We start from the raw sequence: 17,645 nt of genomic DNA on the forward strand, positions 1-17,645 counted from the left end.
GTCTGGCCATGGCCCTGTCACTACATTCACTCCCACCTCAGGTCATTGCCAGGGGCAGGAAAGGGACTCTCTCTCTCTCTGAGAAGGGTGCCCCTTCCAGGCAGGAGGAGACATGTGGTCAGGAAGGTAGAATTGATGGTGATGTAATTTCCCCTGTAAATAGTTTTTCTTATCCCTTCTGTTGTCAATAGTTTTTCTGTTCCAGTTTGTTCCTTATCTCGTTGCTGTTCCCAGTAAATTGTTCTTATTCCAGCCTGGGATCTTTCCCTTTTTTCCTTCAGTGGAAGGTGGGAGGGCAACGAGAGCCAGCGGGGTTTTAGCGGGAGCAGGAAATTGGGGAATTCCATTCCTGAATCCCGGCCTGTGGATACCGAGCATCCCAGCTGGTGCCAGCCCTGGTGGCCATGGCAGCAGCCTTGGGAGCGGGTCCCTGGCTGGGGCTGAGGGAACCTCTTCACTCTGGTGCCCAGGGACAGGAGTGCAGGGAGCAGCTGCAGCTGAGTCGGGGCAGGCTTAGGTTGGATCTCAGGGAAAGGTTTTTGCCCAGAGGCTGCTGGGGCACTGCCCAGGCTCCCCAGGGAAGGGCCACAGCTCCAGGGCTCTCTGAGCTCCAGCAGCGTTTGGACAGCGCTGCCAGGCCCAGGCTGGCACTGTTGGGGTGTCCTGTGCAGGGCCAGCAGCTGGACTCAAGGATCCTGATGGGTCCCTCCCAGCTCAGCCACTTCTGTGGTTCTGGGATCCCATGACCCTGGGGATGGGAGTGCCAATGGTTGCCATGGAAACGGGCTCTGGCTGCAGGCCTGAGCTGGTGTCCATGGCAACCACCCCTGGCATGGGGTCTCCATGGAGCTGCCCAGGGACTGACCATAGCAACAGGGGGCTTGTGATGGTTGCCATGGGAACTGACCATAGCAACAGGGGCTGGTGCTGGTTGCCATGGAAACTGACTATAGCAATGGGTCCTGATGAGGTTTCCTGTGGTAATCCAGGGCATCCCTCTGGCTGCCCTGGCAGGTCTGGGACCCTGGCAGGGGTCAGGAACCCCCCTGTACAGAGCCCCCAGAGACACTGCCTGTGATCTCTGTCCATGGAAAAGAGTTTTCAATCTTACAGGATGAATTACACACTCTGAGTGTTTGATATGAGTAATAATTAGTGTGACACGGGTGCAAAAGTAGAATTTTAGGATTCTAGATAAGGGGTTCAAAGGAGGCAAGATGGAGGAAATCGTGTGTGTCCTGTCCTTTTTCATCTTCTTCATGCCTTCCATGTTTCACTGCAGTGTTGGCATTTTTCTGTTGGTTTAGGCTGGGGACACATTGTTCAACACAGGTGGTAGGTATTGGCACATTATTGTAAATATAGCACAGGTAGTTTCTGGTATATAATGTTTGTAACTCCCCACTGAGGGGCAGAGCCCTGCACGCTGCCCCGCAAGAAAGGCCTACTGCAGGTCAGACAGAACATGTTATAGATAAGCAAGAATAAACAACCTTGAATACCAGCACAGACGAATTATGACTTCTTCTTTGGCAGAGGGGCTCAAAGACAGGGACTTTCTACAATTTTGGGATCATTTAAATACCACAGATTCTGACATAAATGGCATTCCTGGGTGGGCTCGAACCACCAACCTTTCAGTTAACAGCCAACAGTTTGCCTACTAATAATCAGATTTTTTGACAGGCCCTCAGAGGGGTTTCATGGGGACTTTCTAAGTGTCCCCAGGCTGCCAAAGAGCTGGGATGTCACAGGCACTCACAGGGGCTCTTGTCATGGGCAGACTGGGAGCTTTAGGCAAAGTTTATTAGAGAAGCTCCTGTCAGGTCAGGAGGCACAGAAAGGACCCCCAATAGCCCCTATAGATCCCCAAATACCTCCAAGGACCGCCAGCCTTTCTAAGCCTCTTTTTTGTGAGAGGAGCCTTGGAGCAGCAGGTTCCAATCCCTACCCCTGACATTTCAAGATCTCGTATGTAAACAATTATAAAGGTGGAATTAAAACTTTATACAATTCTCCCTTAGCATTAGGAATTATAAACCAGTGTTGGGGGTTGGGTTTTTCCTTTCTGTTTGTTCCTTATCATTGGCTGATGTTTATCGGCTGATCTCTTATTTTGGGAGGAGCTGCTGCTCTTGGAGACGGGAGTTTCCACTGCTGCTGCCACAGCCCGGGCCAGAACTGTTTCTTCTGTCCTGGGATGAGCCTCTGCTCGTGAGAACAGCCACTAAACTGGGACCTTATTTACACCTGCCCCACTAAAAGAGAGACCTATCCCTGTCTGCTCGGGTGCCCAGGATCCTGAGCTGGGCTCTCCCTGCCCTGCTTGGAGCCCCTCACCCCCTGCCTGCCGAGACATCCTGCCAGCCCAGCTGACTGCTTTTTGCCAGTGCTGCTGGGGCACCGAGCTGACTGCTTTCTGAGAGTCCTGCTGGGGCAGCGGAGCCGGCTGCCCCGGGGTTTGTGAAGCAAAGCCTCTCTCCAGCCCTTCCCCCTTCGGACAAAGCCGCCATGGCCCCGCGCTGCCGAGCCCGGCCGGAGCGCCCCCTGCAGCCGCGTGGGGGTCAGCGCACCTGCCCTGCCCCCGGGAGCCACAGCGCCCCTGCTGGCTGTGCCCGGAACTGCACCGCAGGGAAAGCGCCACGGCCCAAAGGCCGGGACTGGGCTCTGCTCTGTTTGCTGTTCGTGCCGCAGCTGCTGCTGCTTCTTTGCTTTGTTATTGTCCTAGGGTGACTGTTATGGTGTTTGTATCTCCAATCGTGTGTTCTGTTTACGTTTGATATTATGTTCTGTGCTTTCAGAACTGACTCTGAAAGTGAAGGTTTGTTTTGCTGTGTTATCATCTGGTTCACCTCCCCCCATGTCTGCTGGAAAGCTAGAAAAGGCTAGGGCTGGCTGGCTGGCTTTTGCTTTGCTTGCTTGCTTGCTTGGCTTGCTTGCTTTGCCTGCTTTCTTGCTTTCTTGCTTTGCTTCCTAGTTAGGTTAAGCAGTCCAATTCTTTCCCTGGACTGTTTTTTTTCCTTCCCTTTCCTCTTTCTGAATATCATTCAACCTGCTCTGGACTGGGATCTGGGAAACACCAAGGAACACCAGGAGCCTGCATTTGGTGATCTGCAGCAGCCATCCCCAGCGTCCAGACCCGGGCGACCACTCCCAGGAAAGACCTTCTGGATTTGTTCAGCTCTTCAGAGGGGTGAAAGAGTCTTGTTGTCATCTTGTGTTAATTGTTTTGGTGTTGGGGAGTGCTTTGTTGTTGAATAAACAGGTTCTTTTCCATTTCTCTCTCAGAGGGATTTTTTCCCTGAACCAGGTGGGTGGAGAGGGGCCGTGGGGGTTTATTTCCTGGGTTTTCCCCAAATTTGCCCTAAACTAGGACAAATATTTTGGCGCCCAACGTGGGGCTCGAGAGAGTGGAAAAAACCCTGTTGTAATCATATTTTTGTTCCAATTATTTTGTGTGGGTATGGAGCAGTTACTGGTTATGTTGTTTGAATTAATATTGTCTCTTGGGGTGAAGGCCTGCATGTGTCTCTGGTCCCTAGGGGTTTTTCAGATCTTAATCCCCCTGTGGTCCCTAGGTTTATTTTTTTATCCAGGAATAGCTCCGGTATTGTCCCTAATACGTAGGTTTTGCAGTAGAAGGGCACTGACCAGAATATCCATTGTGCTGTGCTTGGGTGTAATAGCTTCCAGAGGGTTTATAAAGGTGCTGAGGTCTGTTCCTGGAATGTATGGTTCATGGTTATGGTTGTACAGCCAGTTTGTTAGAGGGGAAGTAGGGGATGAGGCTTTTCAGCCTTTGCTTTCCTTCTTCTCCTCTGAATTTGTTACCTCCCTATTAGAGAATGTTCAGTTTCCCCTGACTGTTAAGGAGACCATCTTCCTGGTGTTTAATCTAGTAAGCTTTCTCTATACAGTCTGCAGTCTCTCTAGAATGAGGGCTGAGATTTCTAGAGGGGCTGATGAGACCTCTGACCCAGGAGTAGACCCAGGTGTGAGAAATCCTGAGTGGTGTGGGAAATGGGAGGAGATGGGCCAAATTTTAAAGGAATTTTCTGACCCTATAGCCTGGGACTTTCCTAGTGAACAAATTCAGAATCCGGCTGAGGTGGCGAAGTACTTGAAAGAGAAGTGCTATGATAACTCTAAGGAGAAAAAGATCATTGCAGTGAGCTGGGCCCTGGCATATGCTTATCGCACCCTGCTAGATACTGTAGGGCAGCAGACAGAGGAAGGGGGGCAGGGAGATAAATCAGCAGCTATCCCAGTCACTCAGGCTGCAGCCAACACCCCCGGCTCAAAGCCAGCAGCTAAACCAGACTCAGCAGCCAAGCCTCAACCTATGGCTGTTGCTACTAGCACAAGAAGTGGGAAGCGCACAGAAAAGACCAATCGACCAGTGGATGATGACGATGATGATGATAATGCAGGAGAGGGACCCTCAATGCCTGCTGACATAAAATCAGAAGTCAAAGCAACTGGTACAAGATCAGAGGCCAATACTGAGTCCTTTTCCCTAAAGGACCTTCGTGGCCTGAGGAAGGATTATACCCGACGACCTGATGAGTCTGTAATTAGTTGGTTGGTCCGTCTTTGGGATGCTGCAGGCGAGGCTACAATTCTGGATGGTACTGAGGCAAGACATTTGGGATCCCTGTCACATGATCCTGTTATTGATCAAGGAATGATGAGGGGGGCTAACCCTCACAGCCTCTGGGCACGAGTTCTGGAAAGTGTAGCACAAAGATACCTGTGTGCAGATGATCTTTATATGCAGCAAACCCAGTGGAAGACTATAGAACAAGGGATCCAACGTCTGAGAGAAATGGCAGTGGCAGAGATTATCTTCTCAGATGAAATAACAACTAGGAATCCAGACTTGGTACCATGTACATCTGTGATGTGGCGAAAACTTGTACGGCTTGGGCCACATGACTACGCTTCTGCCTTAGCAATAATGAAGCAAGATGAGAGGGATGAGACCGTGCTCGAAATGGCAAGGAAACTCCGAGCATATGCAGATGCTGTACATGGCCCAACCCATGCCAGAATTGCAGCAGTGGAAACACGTCTGCAGAAATTAGAAGATAAGATAGAGGAGAATCATAAGAGACTCAGGGAGGAGATAAAGGAGGACCTTCTCCAAATCTCAGCAGTACAGATCAGAGGTTCTGGTATCCAACGTAGACGTTCCTCAGATGGTGAGAGAAGGTACACACCACGAACTGAGCTGTGGTTCTTCCTGCGCGATTGCGGAGAAAACATGAGGAAATGGGACGGAAAACCTACTGGTGCTCTGGCACAACGGGTGCGTGAATTGAAGGAAGGTAAGACTCAGAGAGGAAGTGCCACCAAAAGGAGAGCAGCTCCAGTTGCCCGTAGCCAAGCTGCCAGGCATGATGATGATGATGACATGTCTGATCCCCTTGAAGGAACCTCTAAGACATATGCCCAAGGCAAGAAGGATAACCAGGCTTAGAGGGGCCCTGCCTCTAGCCAGGTAGAGGCGAGGGAAAACCGTGTTTTCTGGACTGTGTGGATTCGCTGGCCTGGCACATCGGACCCACAAAGATATAAGGCTTTGGTCGATACTGGTGCACAATGCACATTAATTCCATCGAGACACGTAGGGGCAGAATCTGTCTCTATCGCCGGTGTGACAGGTGGATCTCAGGACTTTACTGTGGTGGAAGCTGATGTAAGTCTGACAGGAAATGAGTGGAAGAAACACCCTATTGTGACTGGCCCAGAGGCCCCATGTATTTTGGGCATAGATTACCTTCGAAGGGGATATTTTAAAGACCCAAAGGGACTCAGGTGGGCATTTGGGATAGCAGCTGTAGCGACAGAGGGCATCCAGCAACTGAACACCTTGCCTGGACTGTCTGAGAATCCAACTACAGTAGGACTTTTGAAGGGAGAAGAACAAAAGGTACCAGTTGCCACTTCAACAGTGCATCGTCGACAGTACAGAACAACTCGAGATGCTGTGGTTCCCATCCATAAGATGATCCGAGAGCTGGAGAGCCAAGGGGTGGTCAGCAAAACCCACTCACCCTTCAACAGCCCCATTTGGCCTGTGCGTAAATCTGAAGGAGAATGGAGATTGACTGTGGACTACCGTGCATTGAATGAAGTGACTCCACCACTGAGCGCTGCTGTGCCAGACATGCTGGAACTCCAGTACGAGCTGGAGTCCAAGGCAGCGAAGTGGTACGCCACTATTGATATTGCCAATGCATTTTTCTCCATTCCTCTGGCAGCAGAATGCAGGCCTCAGTTTGCCTTTACCTGGAGGGGAGTGCAGTATACCTGGAACCGACTGCCCCAGGGGTGGAAGCACAGTCCTACCATCTGCCATGGGCTGATCCAGACTGCACTAGAAAAGGGTGAGGCTCCAGAACATCTACAATATATTGATGATATCATTGTGTGGGGGAACACAGCAGCAGAAGTGTTTGAGAAAGGAGAGAAAATCATCCGAATCCTCCTGGAAGCTGGTTTCGCCATCAAGAAGAGTAAAGTGAAGGGACCTGCTCGAGAGATCCAGTTCTTGGGAGTGAAGTGGCAAGATGGACGGCGTCAGATTCCTACAGATGTCATCAACAAGATCACAGCCATGTCTCCACCAACCAACAAGAAAGAGACACAAGCTTTCTTAGGCGCCATTGGTTTTTGGAGAATGCACATTCCTGAGTACAGTCAGATCGTGAGTCCCCTCTACCTGGTCACCCGCAAGAAGAATGATTTCTGTTGGGGCCCTGAGCAGCAGCAAGCTTTCACCCAGATAAAGCAGGAAATTGCTCATGCAGTAGCTCTTGGCCCAGTCAGGACAGGACCAGATGTGAAGAACGTGCTCTACTCTGCAGCTGGGAACCATGGTCTGTCCTGGAGCCTTTGGCAGAAGGTGCCTGATGAGACTCGGGGCCGACCACTGGGATTTTGGAGTCGGAGCTACAGAGGGTCTGAAGCCAACTACACCCCAACAGAGAAGGAAATCTTGGCCGCCTACGAGGGAGTCCAGGCCGCCTCAGAGGTGATTGGCACAGAAGCACAACTCCTCCTGGCACCCCGACTACCGGTGCTGGGGTGGATGTTCAGAGGAAAGGTTCCCTCCACCCACCATGCCACCAGTGCTACATGGAGCAAGTGGATTGCTCTCATCACGCAGCGTGCCCATATTGGTAAGCTGAATCGCCCTGGGATTTTGGAAGTAATTACAAATTGGCCCGAGGGTGAAAGTTTTGGTGTCGCAGATGAAGAAGAAGAACCAGTGACACGGGCTGAAGAAGCTCCACCATACAACCAACTGCCAGCAGAGGAAACACGCTATGCTCTCTTCACTGACGGTTCCTGTCGCATCGTAGGGATGAATCGGAAGTGGAAAGCAGCTGTATGGAGTCCCACACGACGGGTTGCAGAGGCCACTGAAGGAGAAGGTGGATCAAGCCAGTTTGCTGAACTCAAAGCCGTTCAACTGGCCCTAGACATTGCAGAAAGGGAGAAGTGGCCAAAGCTCTACCTCTACACTGATTCATGGATGGTAGCCAATGCTCTGTGGGGGTGGCTAGAGAGGTGGAAAGAAGCTAACTGGCAGCGTAGAGGAAAACCAATTTGGGCTGCTGAAGAGTGGAAAGATATCGCTACCCGGGTAGAGAAGCTACCTGTGAAGGTTCGCCATGTAGATGCCCATGTCCCCAGAAGTAGAGCTAATGAAGAGCAGCAAAACAATCAGCACGTAGATCAGGCTGCAAAGATAGGGGTATCAAAGATAGACCTCGATTGGGAACACAAGGGGGAGTTGTTCCTAGCACGATGGGCCCATGATGCCTCAGGCCATCAGGGTAGAGATGCCACTTATAAGTGGGCACGAGACCGAGGGGTGGATCTAACCATGGACAGTATTTCTCAGGTTATCCATGACTGTGAGACATGCGCTACCATCAAACAGGCCAAGCGGGTGAAGCCCCTGTGGTATGGTGGGCGGTGGTCCAAGTACAAGTATGGGGAGGCCTGGCAGATTGACTACATCACACTGCCCCAGACACGCCAAGGCAAGCGCTACGTGCTCACAATGGTAGAAGCCACCACTGGATGGTTGGAAACCTACCCTGTGTCTCATGCTACAGCCCGTAACACCATCCTGGGCCTTGAAAAGCAGGTCCTTTGGAGGCATGGTACCCCTGAGAGGATTGAGTCAGACAATGGGACTCATTTCAAGAACAGCCTTATCAACACCTGGGCTAGGGAACATGGCATTGAGTGGGTGTACCACATCCCCTACCATGCACCAGCTGCAGGCAAAGTGGAGAGGTACAATGGACTGTTAAAAACCACCTTAAAAGCATTGGGTGGGGGATCTTTCAAAAATTGGGAGCAACATTTAGCAAAGGCCACCTGGTTAGTTAACAGCCGAGGTTCCACCAATCGAGCAGGTCCTGCCCAGTCTGAGCCCCTGAATATAGTAGACGGAGATAAAGTCCCAGTGGCACATGTCAGAGGTTTGTTAGGGAAATCAGTGTGGATCAATCCTGCCTCGAGTACAGACAAACCCATTCGTGGGATTGTCTTTGCTCAGGGACCAGGTTGTACATGGTGGATAATGCAGAGAGATGGAACAACACGATGTGTACCTCAGGGAGATCTGATTGTGGGGTGAAACTATTGTGCAAATATCACTGTTTGCTGAATGTTACTGCCAATGTTTGTGCATGAAACACACAGACATGAGAAAGAAGGAAATGAGTGAGTGAAAGATACAAGTTTTAACTTGATGGAGTTTTTACATGATGTTGAAGATATGGAGATAAGGGGTGGAATGTCCTAGGGTGACTGTTATGGTGTTTGTATCTCCAATCCTGTGTTCTGTTTACGTTTGATATTATGTTCTGTGCTTTCAGAACTGACTCTGAAAGTGAAGGTTTGTTTTGCTGTGTTATCATCTGGTTCACCTCCCCCCATGTCTGCTGGAAAGCTAGAAAAGGCTAGGGCTGGCTGGCTGGCTTTTGCTTTGCTTGCTTGCTTGCTTGGCTTGCTTGCTTTGCCTGCTTTCTTGCTTTCTTGCTTTGCTTCCTAGTTAAGTTAAGCAGTCCAATTCTTTCCCTGGACTGTTTTTTTTCCTTCCCTTTCCTCTTTCTGAATATCATTCAACCTGCTCTGGACTGGGATCTGGGAAACACCAAGGAACACCAGGAGCCTGCATTTGGTGATCTGCAGCAGCCATCCCCAGCGTCCAGACCCGGGCGACCACTCCCAGGAAAGACCTTCTGGATTTGTTCAGCTCTTCAGAGGGGTGAAAGAGTCTTGTTGTCATCTTGTGTTAATTGTTTTGGTGTTGGGGAGTGCTTTGTTGTTGAATAAACAGGTTCTTTTCCATTTCTCTCTCAGAGGGATTTTTTCCCTGAACCAGGTGGGTGGAGAGGGGCCGTGGGGGTTTATTTCCTGGGTTTTCCCCAAATTTGCCCTAAACTAGGACAGTTATACACACTAGGAAAGAGCTGACATTCCTATTCCCATATCTTTGCCTGCCTGAGAGCCCCTTGATTTCATGATTCTAATAATATGGAGGGAGGGGGTTTACATTCTCCATTCCACAGGAGGCTTTTTGCTGCCTTCCCTGGCAGACACCTGTCTTGTAAACCAAGACCAGTTTTGGCACCCGATGTGCAGCCTGAGGGCATTGAGAGAAACAGGGTGAAATAAGAATAACAATTCTTGAGTAACATAATTTTTTTTTGTTGCACTGGATATAGAAACCTTGTTCGGTGTCACCATGTGGTCTAGCTTACCCTGGTTTGGGTGGCACATGGTTGTGGCTACATTTTTCCCATCCTATAACTATGGCAAAACTGTCTGATAATCAATTTGTTTGATGGGTTAATATGGTGAGGAATTTATGGATTTTTAATTTCCTCTGGTCGGTGGGCACACAGATTCGAGGCTACCACACACTAACTGTATGTGTTTGGAATTACTTTAATAATGGTACCTACTGTGAGGAAATGACACCAGGGGAAGTTTTCTCCCAACTCCTCAGCCAGCTCTTTGGGTCTACAGTGGTTGGTGTTCCTGCTATGCCTGTTAAGCCTATTCTGTTCAGCATTCAGAGGTAAGGGAAGATTGACTTAAGATAACTATCGTAGCAGGGCGTCCCCAGCCTGTAATAATTAGCACTGACTCCATGATTCCAGAAGGTTGATCAATCACTTTATTACATTATCCTATACTATACTGCTAAGAAACACTCATCGCTCTTGCAGGCAGTCCGATACAGACAGACCAGACTGGTGAATTGAAATCCAAACACCATCACCATTGGCCAATTTAGAAATCACCCTTTGGTAAACAAATCTCCATAACACATTCCACATGTGCACAACAACAGGTGCAGCAGGTGAAGATAAGAATTGTTTCTCATTCTTTTCTCTGAGCTTTCTCACAGCTTCTCACAGCTTCCCAGGAAATTCCTGGGAGAGCTCTCTCTCTGCTCAGAGGATATGTGATTACCACAGGTCAGTTGTGACAATGCAGGTCCAAGGACACCACGGTGACACTGGGGAACCTCATGGAACCAAGGGGCCATTGTGACACTGTGCTGCCTCATGGAATCAAGGAGACCAATGTGAAACTCAGAGACCCCAAGGAACCAAGGGTCCATGGTGACCTTGTGCAGCCGCAGTGTCACAGAGGAGCCGCTGTGACACAGCGAGGGCACACGGAGCCCAGGGGCCATTGTGACACATCAGGGCTCTGTGGAACCACAAAGCCATTGTGACATTGCAAGGCCTCATGGAAGCACGGGGCCATTGTGACACTGCAGAAGCAAGGGGAACATTGTGACACTCCAGGGCCTCATGGAGCCAAGGAGATCCTTGTGACACTGTGGGGTCCATGGAACCAAGGGAACATGGAACAGGTCTGGCTGGCTGGGCCTCCTGGGGACCACCTGACAGGTCCGGCTGACCTTGGCATGTCGAGGGCTGCTTCTCATCTGCCCCTGAAGCCCTGGGGCTCTGGGCTTTTCTTCCTATGGGAGAGAACTGTCCTTCTCCTCCAGGGAACCAGGGCCAAAATTGGGATTCCTCCTCCAAAACTCCGTATATCCAAGGAATGCTCCCAAGTGAAAGCTGCCAGGACAGACAGGTCTGGCTGCCCTTGGCCTCTTGAGAGATGCATCTCATCTGCTTTTGAAACACTGGGGCTTGGTGCTTTCCTTCCAATGTAAATATTTGTCCTTCTCAAGGTCACTGTGGTCAAAATTGAGATTCCTCCTCCCAAATTCCATGTATCCAAAAATTCCTCCAATTCAAAACATGCCAGGAAGAACAGGTCTTGTTGGCTGAGCCTCCCAGGAGCCACCTCTTTCTTCTTCTGCCTTTGAAACACATGGTCTCTGTGCTTTCCTTCCTATGGAAAAGAACTCTCCTTCTTATCTACACAGAAATGGCCAAATTTGGGGTTCCACCTCCCAAATTCCCTATATCCAAAGGTTGCTTTCAGACAAAAGCTACCAGGGCAAAGAGGTCTGGCTGGTGTAGACCTCTGATGGCAGCCTTTCATCTGCCACTCAAACACTGGTGTTCTGTGCTTTCCTTCCTTTGGAAAAAAAACCATCATTCAACTCCGGGTGTCCATGTCTGAAAGTGGGATTCCACCTCTAAAATTCCCTATAGCCAACGGTTGCTCCCAGGCAAAATCAGCCAGTACCATCAAGCCTGGCTGGCCTTGGCCTCTGGTGGCTGCCCCTGCCACACTGGGGCTCGGTTCTTTCCTTCCCATGGAGATCACTGTGACACTGTGGGCACCTCATGGAACCAAGGGGATCATTGTGGCACCACTGGAGCCCATGGAACCAAGGGGCCATGGTGACACCGCGGGGCTTCATGGACCCGGAGACCATTATGACTCTGTGGGGCCTGATGGAACCATGGAGACCATTCCAACCCTTCAGGGCCTGGTGTCACCAAGGGGGCATTGTGACACCTCAGGGCCTCCTGGAAGCGAGGGACCATTGGGACACTGTGGGGCCCCATGGATCCGAGGGAACATGGAATAGGTCTGGCTGGCTTGGCCTGCCAGGGACCATCTGACAGGTCTGGCTGATCTTGGGATGTCAATGCCTGCCTCTTATCAGCTCCTGTAGCAATGGGGCTCCCTGCTCTCCTTTGTATGGAAAAGAACCGTCTGTCTTTTCTGATGCCCCTTGCCAAAACTGACACTCTGCCTAAAAAATTTCCTATATTCAAGGGTATCTCTAAGAACAGAATCTGGCAGCTCTGGCTGGCTTTGTCCTCTGGTGGTGACCTCTCATTTGCCCCTAAAACAGTGGGGCTCTGTTCCTTCATTCCTATGGAAAAGAACTGGTCTTCATGTCCGGGAACCATGGCCAAAATTAGAATTGGCCACTGAGCTCGGCCGGGCTCACGGAACCATCTGCAGGCCCCGGGCAGATATTGACTCTGGCAGTGCTGCCATCCTCCCTCCAGCGAGAGAAAAGGACACAGGGCAGGCACACAGAAGACACTGAGGTCAGTGAAGAGGAAGTTGAGTCCCAGATGGGAGGGATGAGGAGATGCCTTGATCTTGGGGCTGAAATCCTCTGGTAAAGCTATGGAGAAGGATGTCATGGATACATCAGACTCTCTTTTTCCCTATAAGGCATTGAAAAGTGCCGGGAGATGACTTGTTTCAGTAAAGGCCTCCATGCTAAAGTAAGCAAATGTTGCAGTAGCTGTGATCCCATGAGAAGTTTGAACAGAGAAAGAGAGCAGAGTGATGAGACCCTGTGCCCTCAGGGAAAGAAGAGACCTCTGTTCCCAGAGATGATTTCAGAAGCAGTTGAAGAGAACATCTGGTCTTGAACAACTCATCTTTAAACTAATACCCCATAAGCTGACATGGCCCATGACACACAGCTGTGGGAAAAGCTGTGAAAAAATGGCAGAGATTTCACTATTTCACTTTTTCCGAGTAGCTGCTATTCATGGAACTTGAGAGCCACAAGAGAACTGTTTCCTTATGGAGAAGTCTCCATAGCAAGAAAAAGAGACTCCTCACCCTAAGTGAAGTGAAGAAGGACTATTCTAGAGGTGGTAAACTGACTGAAATTTTAGGGTTTGTCTCCTTACATTGTCAATAAGGAAGAAAAAGTTGTGGCGAGAAGAAGAGTGTTCTGAAAGTTTTGTGCTGATTCTTATTACTCTTTCTTTTAGTTACTGCTAATAAACTTTTCTTTATGCTGTTTTAAAGTTTTGATCCCACTTTACCTTTCTCCTTATCCTACCTCACAGCAGGAAATGAGTAAGTATATTCTAGTGAGTGCACTGGTAATTAGACATCACTGAACCCACCACACTAATTGATGCATTGCCCAAGAAATCTCAAAATGGTGAACCAAAACCACTACAGAAACTTCCTGATGAACTGCCCCAGACCAGAGGGAAATCAAGGCAGAGCCATGGTTTGTTAGGACTTGCTTGATCCTAATGAGCCCCGTGGTGCATTTGGAGCTGAGCCCTGGAACCTCGGGGCCTGAAAGGAGATTGCACAAACCTTTCCAGGAGTTAAAGTCAAGAGCAAACACCCAAAATGTCTCAATGCATTAATAGATCCCACTGAGATCCATCCCCAACAAAGGCTCCTTATGGACTCTTTGGAGGAGAGAACTGGAGACCAGGATGGCACAAAAACCTCTCAGAGACTCAAAATGGCACAAAAACCTCTCAGTGTGGAAAGGAAAATCCAAAGTAGGTGAAAAAAGTTGAGTATCTAAAAGTATAAATGAGCCCCACTGAGTGTCAGTACAAAGCTCTTAAAGGGACTCATTAAAGCAGATAATTGGGGCCATGATTGCACAAACCTCACACAGAGTCTGGATCAAAAGGGAAACACCAAGTACGTTAAAAGAACTGAAGTACCTTGAAGCATTAATGAGCCCCAATGAGTGTTGTTCCTGACAAAGCCTCTCCAGGGACTAATTACAGCAGATAATTGGAGGCCAGGATTGAACAAACCTCTCAGAGACTGCAAGGCAAAAGCCAAAGCCCAAAGTCCTTTGAAAAACCTGCAGTCCCTGGGAGCATGAAGGAACCCCCAGGGCCATTCCTGACCAAGGCTCCCCAGGGACTCCTTCCAGCAGATCCTTGAGGCCACTGGGATGTGGGCTAGGGGGGGATGCTGAGGGCAGGACCAGGGGGTGACAGTGCCCAGCCTGGCTGGGGCTGTGCCAGGAGGCCCCAGGGCCTCAGGACAAGGTGTCTCCTCACAGCCCTTGGTGGCACAGACCCTGCTGTGCCCCAGGGCACCAAGACTTGGCTTCTCTTTGTCCCCACCTGTCATCAGTGCCTCCAGTTCTCTGCTCTGCCTGGGGCCTGGGGACACTTTCTCAGTCGTGTCCCTCAGTGGGACCCATTAAAAGTCCAAGAAACTTTGGAGTTGGATTGTGACTTGGAGTTCTGGAGAGGTTTCTGCAGCTCCCTCTCAGGGCCTGATGTTCAGGGCCTGAGCACAAAGCCCCAGAGGGTCATTAAAGTCCTTGTGCTGTGTCTGTGCTGCTGAGCTGGGCCGGGCTCCTGGCACAGAGGGTGATCCTGGTAACCAAGCAGAGCTTCAAAAGCACATTTCTCTTGCTGAGCAGCTCTTCTCCCAGCCCAGCAGGGCTGGGGCACTGCCTGCAGCCAGCCCGGGCACAGCACAGAGGCACAGAGAGCTTCAATCAGTCAGGGCTGGGAAGGGGCTGAGAAGTGCCTGGGGCAGAATCACTGCCAGCCCTTGGCACAGGAACCTCTGGCTGCAGGACAATGCAGCTGCAGCTCCTGGAGTGATCTCCTAAAACTGGAACATCCCAATGCCCACAGACCCTGTGAATGCATTCTCTGCTCATCTCCTGTGCAGAGCAGCCAGGGGTGCCCAGGGCTGTCCTGCAGAGCAGGGTCCTGCAGCCCAGGGCGCTGTGCTGGGCCAGGACTCTGCTGCCTGCCAGGGACAGCTCTCAGCCGGCCCTGGAGCTGCTCCCAGCGCTGGCCAGGAGCTGTGGGGGGAAGGAGCCACCCTGAGCAGGGCAGGTGCTGCTGCTGAGAGGGGCTGGGTGGGGCAGGGCTGCTCCCAGCTCCAGACCAGCCTGGGCACAGCTCCGGAGGGCACTTCCCAAAGAAGGTAAGCCTGGGATTGCTGTAAAGGTCAGGAGATTTCCTGAGAGTGCTTTCAATTTCCTGCTTGGAGCAGGATGGGAAATTTGGGGTGATGACGAAAAGTATTTTGCCTTTTATACATTTTTCAGATATCTGTAGCTCTATAAATTACTATTATATAGTTATAAAAGTATAATACTTACTTAACTCTATTAATTAATTAACTCTATTAAACTACTATTATGTTCTTATTTTACTGTAATCCTTAAGTGACTCTAGTATGTTTCCTACCTATCTCTTAGATTTTAGAACAATAAGGTGACTGTCTAAATACATTCCCGAAATATTGTATAGTCTTATTATCAGGAAGAGTGCCTACAAGAGAATATTTTGGTTTTTCACAACAATGTAAGCAGTCATAAATAAAACTGGGAAAAAGAAGCCCTTGGACCTACTCCAATGGGTTGAGCCAGGGGTGTGTAACTGGGGCAACTGAATCTCCTACAGGATATTCCTGTTAAATATCCTAATTAATCAACCTTATTACCTTGTTGAAATCAGGGGCTGGGTGTGCCCCATTCCTGCAGGGCCACCTGGAATCTTCCAATAAAGGTTTGGTTTTCACTTTACTGTTCTAAGACTCTTGCAAGGGTTTTTTTCTCTTTTGATTATAAACAACAGGGGGATGAGAGAAGCAGAACAGGAATTGTAATCCCAGAATCAAAGAACATTCTGAGTTGAAAGGGACACACAGGATCATCAAAGGAATGTTTGAACATTTACAGAGACTCCAGAACTGTGACTTTGGGTGGTCAGTCTCTCTGCTGGGAGCCTCCCAAAGGGCCTTCAGCCACTCCTCAGCCCTGGACAGCAGCAGCATCACCTCTGCAGGGCCCAGCAGGGCTCTCCTGAGCTGCCCTTGCCCAGCTGCACACAGAGCCTGCCCCAGCCAGGGCCCTGCACACAGGCAGGTTTCTGTAGGGCCGGGCCGAGGGCACACAGGGTGGGATGGGCTCTGTGAGCGCTGGCAGGGACAAGGCACCTCTCAGGAGGGAATGTCCAGGCCCAGGGAGATGCTCAGGGAAGCAGAGGGGGCCGAACAGAGCAGTGCTGAGGGGAACAAGCCCATCCAGCCCCTCACCTGCCCTCAGCCACAGGGAATCCTTTGCCTCTCACATCTCTCATTGGCAAACTCTGGGTGCAGCAGGAATGCTGGGGATTTCTGACCTCAGTGGGCCAGGAATGGTTTGTGGGTAGGAAAACAATTCCTAAAACCAACTCCTGCCATCTATTTCCTTTTGAAGTCTGAGTGCAGATGGTATCCAAGCCTTTCTGCAGTGATTACCCTGACAAATCCTGAATATCCAGCCTTGTCCCTCTGCCACATGGCCACAAACCCAGGGCAGCAGGGCAGGGATGGCTCCTCGAGAGCCCCCACACACAGGCCTGGCTGCTCCTGGCACACTCAGCCAGCACAGCTGGAGCGCAGGCAGGGACCTGGGTGAAGGTTTTCCCAGAGCAGGAACAAGGGTGGGTGAGTCCCAGCAGGACAGGCTGCAGGGAATGGCCCAGGTTTGGCTCTGAGCAGCCTCTCCTGACTTGTCCCTGTCCTTTCTCCATGACCAGGTGTCCATGTGCAGCCACAGCAAATGTCCAACAGCAGCTCCATCAGCCACTTCCTCCTGCTGGCACTGGCAGACACGCGGCAGCTGCAGCTCCTGCACTTCTGCCTCTTCCTGGGCATCTCCCTGGCTGCCCTCCTGGGCAACGGCCTCATCATCAGCGCCGTAGCCTGCGGCCACCACCTGCACACGCCCATGTTCTTCTTCCTGCTCAACCTGGCCCTCAGCGACCTGGGCTCCATCTGCACCACTGTCCCCAAAGCCATGCACAATTCCCTCTGGGACACCAGCACCATCTCCTACACAGCATGTGCTGCACAGCTCTTTTTCTTTGTCATCTTCATCTCAGCAGAGTATTTCCTGCTGACCATCATGTGCTACGACCGCTACGTGTCCATCTGCAAACCCCTGCACTACGGGACCCTCCTGGGCAGCAGAGCTTGTGCCCACATGGCAGCAGCTGCCTGGGCCAGTGCCTTTCTCAATGCTCTGCTGCAAACAGCCAATACATTTTCCCTGCCCCTGTGCCATGGCAATGCCCTGGGCCAGTTCTTCTGTGAAATCCCACAGATCCTCAAGATCTCCTGCTCCAAATCCTATCTCAGAGAACTTGGGTTTCTTGCATTTTCTATATTTTTAGCATTTTGTTGTTTTGTGTTCATAGTTTTCTCCTATGTGCAGATCTTCAGGGCTGTGCTGAGGATCCCCTCTGAGCAGGGACGGCACAAAACCTTTTCCACCTGCCTCCCTCACCTGGCTGTGGTCTCTCTGTTCCTCACAACTGTAGTATTTGCTCACCTGAAGCCCCCCTCGATGTCCTCCCCATCCCTGGATCTGGCCCTGTCAGTTTTGTACTCAGTGGTGCCTCCAGCCCTGAACCCCCTCATCTACAGCC

At 50.6% G+C, this 17,645-nt stretch overlaps 1 protein-coding gene across 1 annotated transcript in view; it reads right to left on the minus strand.

The window, feature by feature from the left end:
* LOC140680874 (uncharacterized) overlaps positions 1-17,645 on the minus strand; it is a 989,054-nt gene that overhangs the window by 617,731 nt on the left and 353,678 nt on the right. The window lies entirely within an intron of this gene.

The sequence above is a fragment of the Taeniopygia guttata genome, chromosome 30 (genome assembly GCF_048771995.1).
Source record: "Taeniopygia guttata chromosome 30, bTaeGut7.mat, whole genome shotgun sequence".
NCBI lineage: Eukaryota > Metazoa > Chordata > Aves > Passeriformes > Estrildidae > Taeniopygia > Taeniopygia guttata.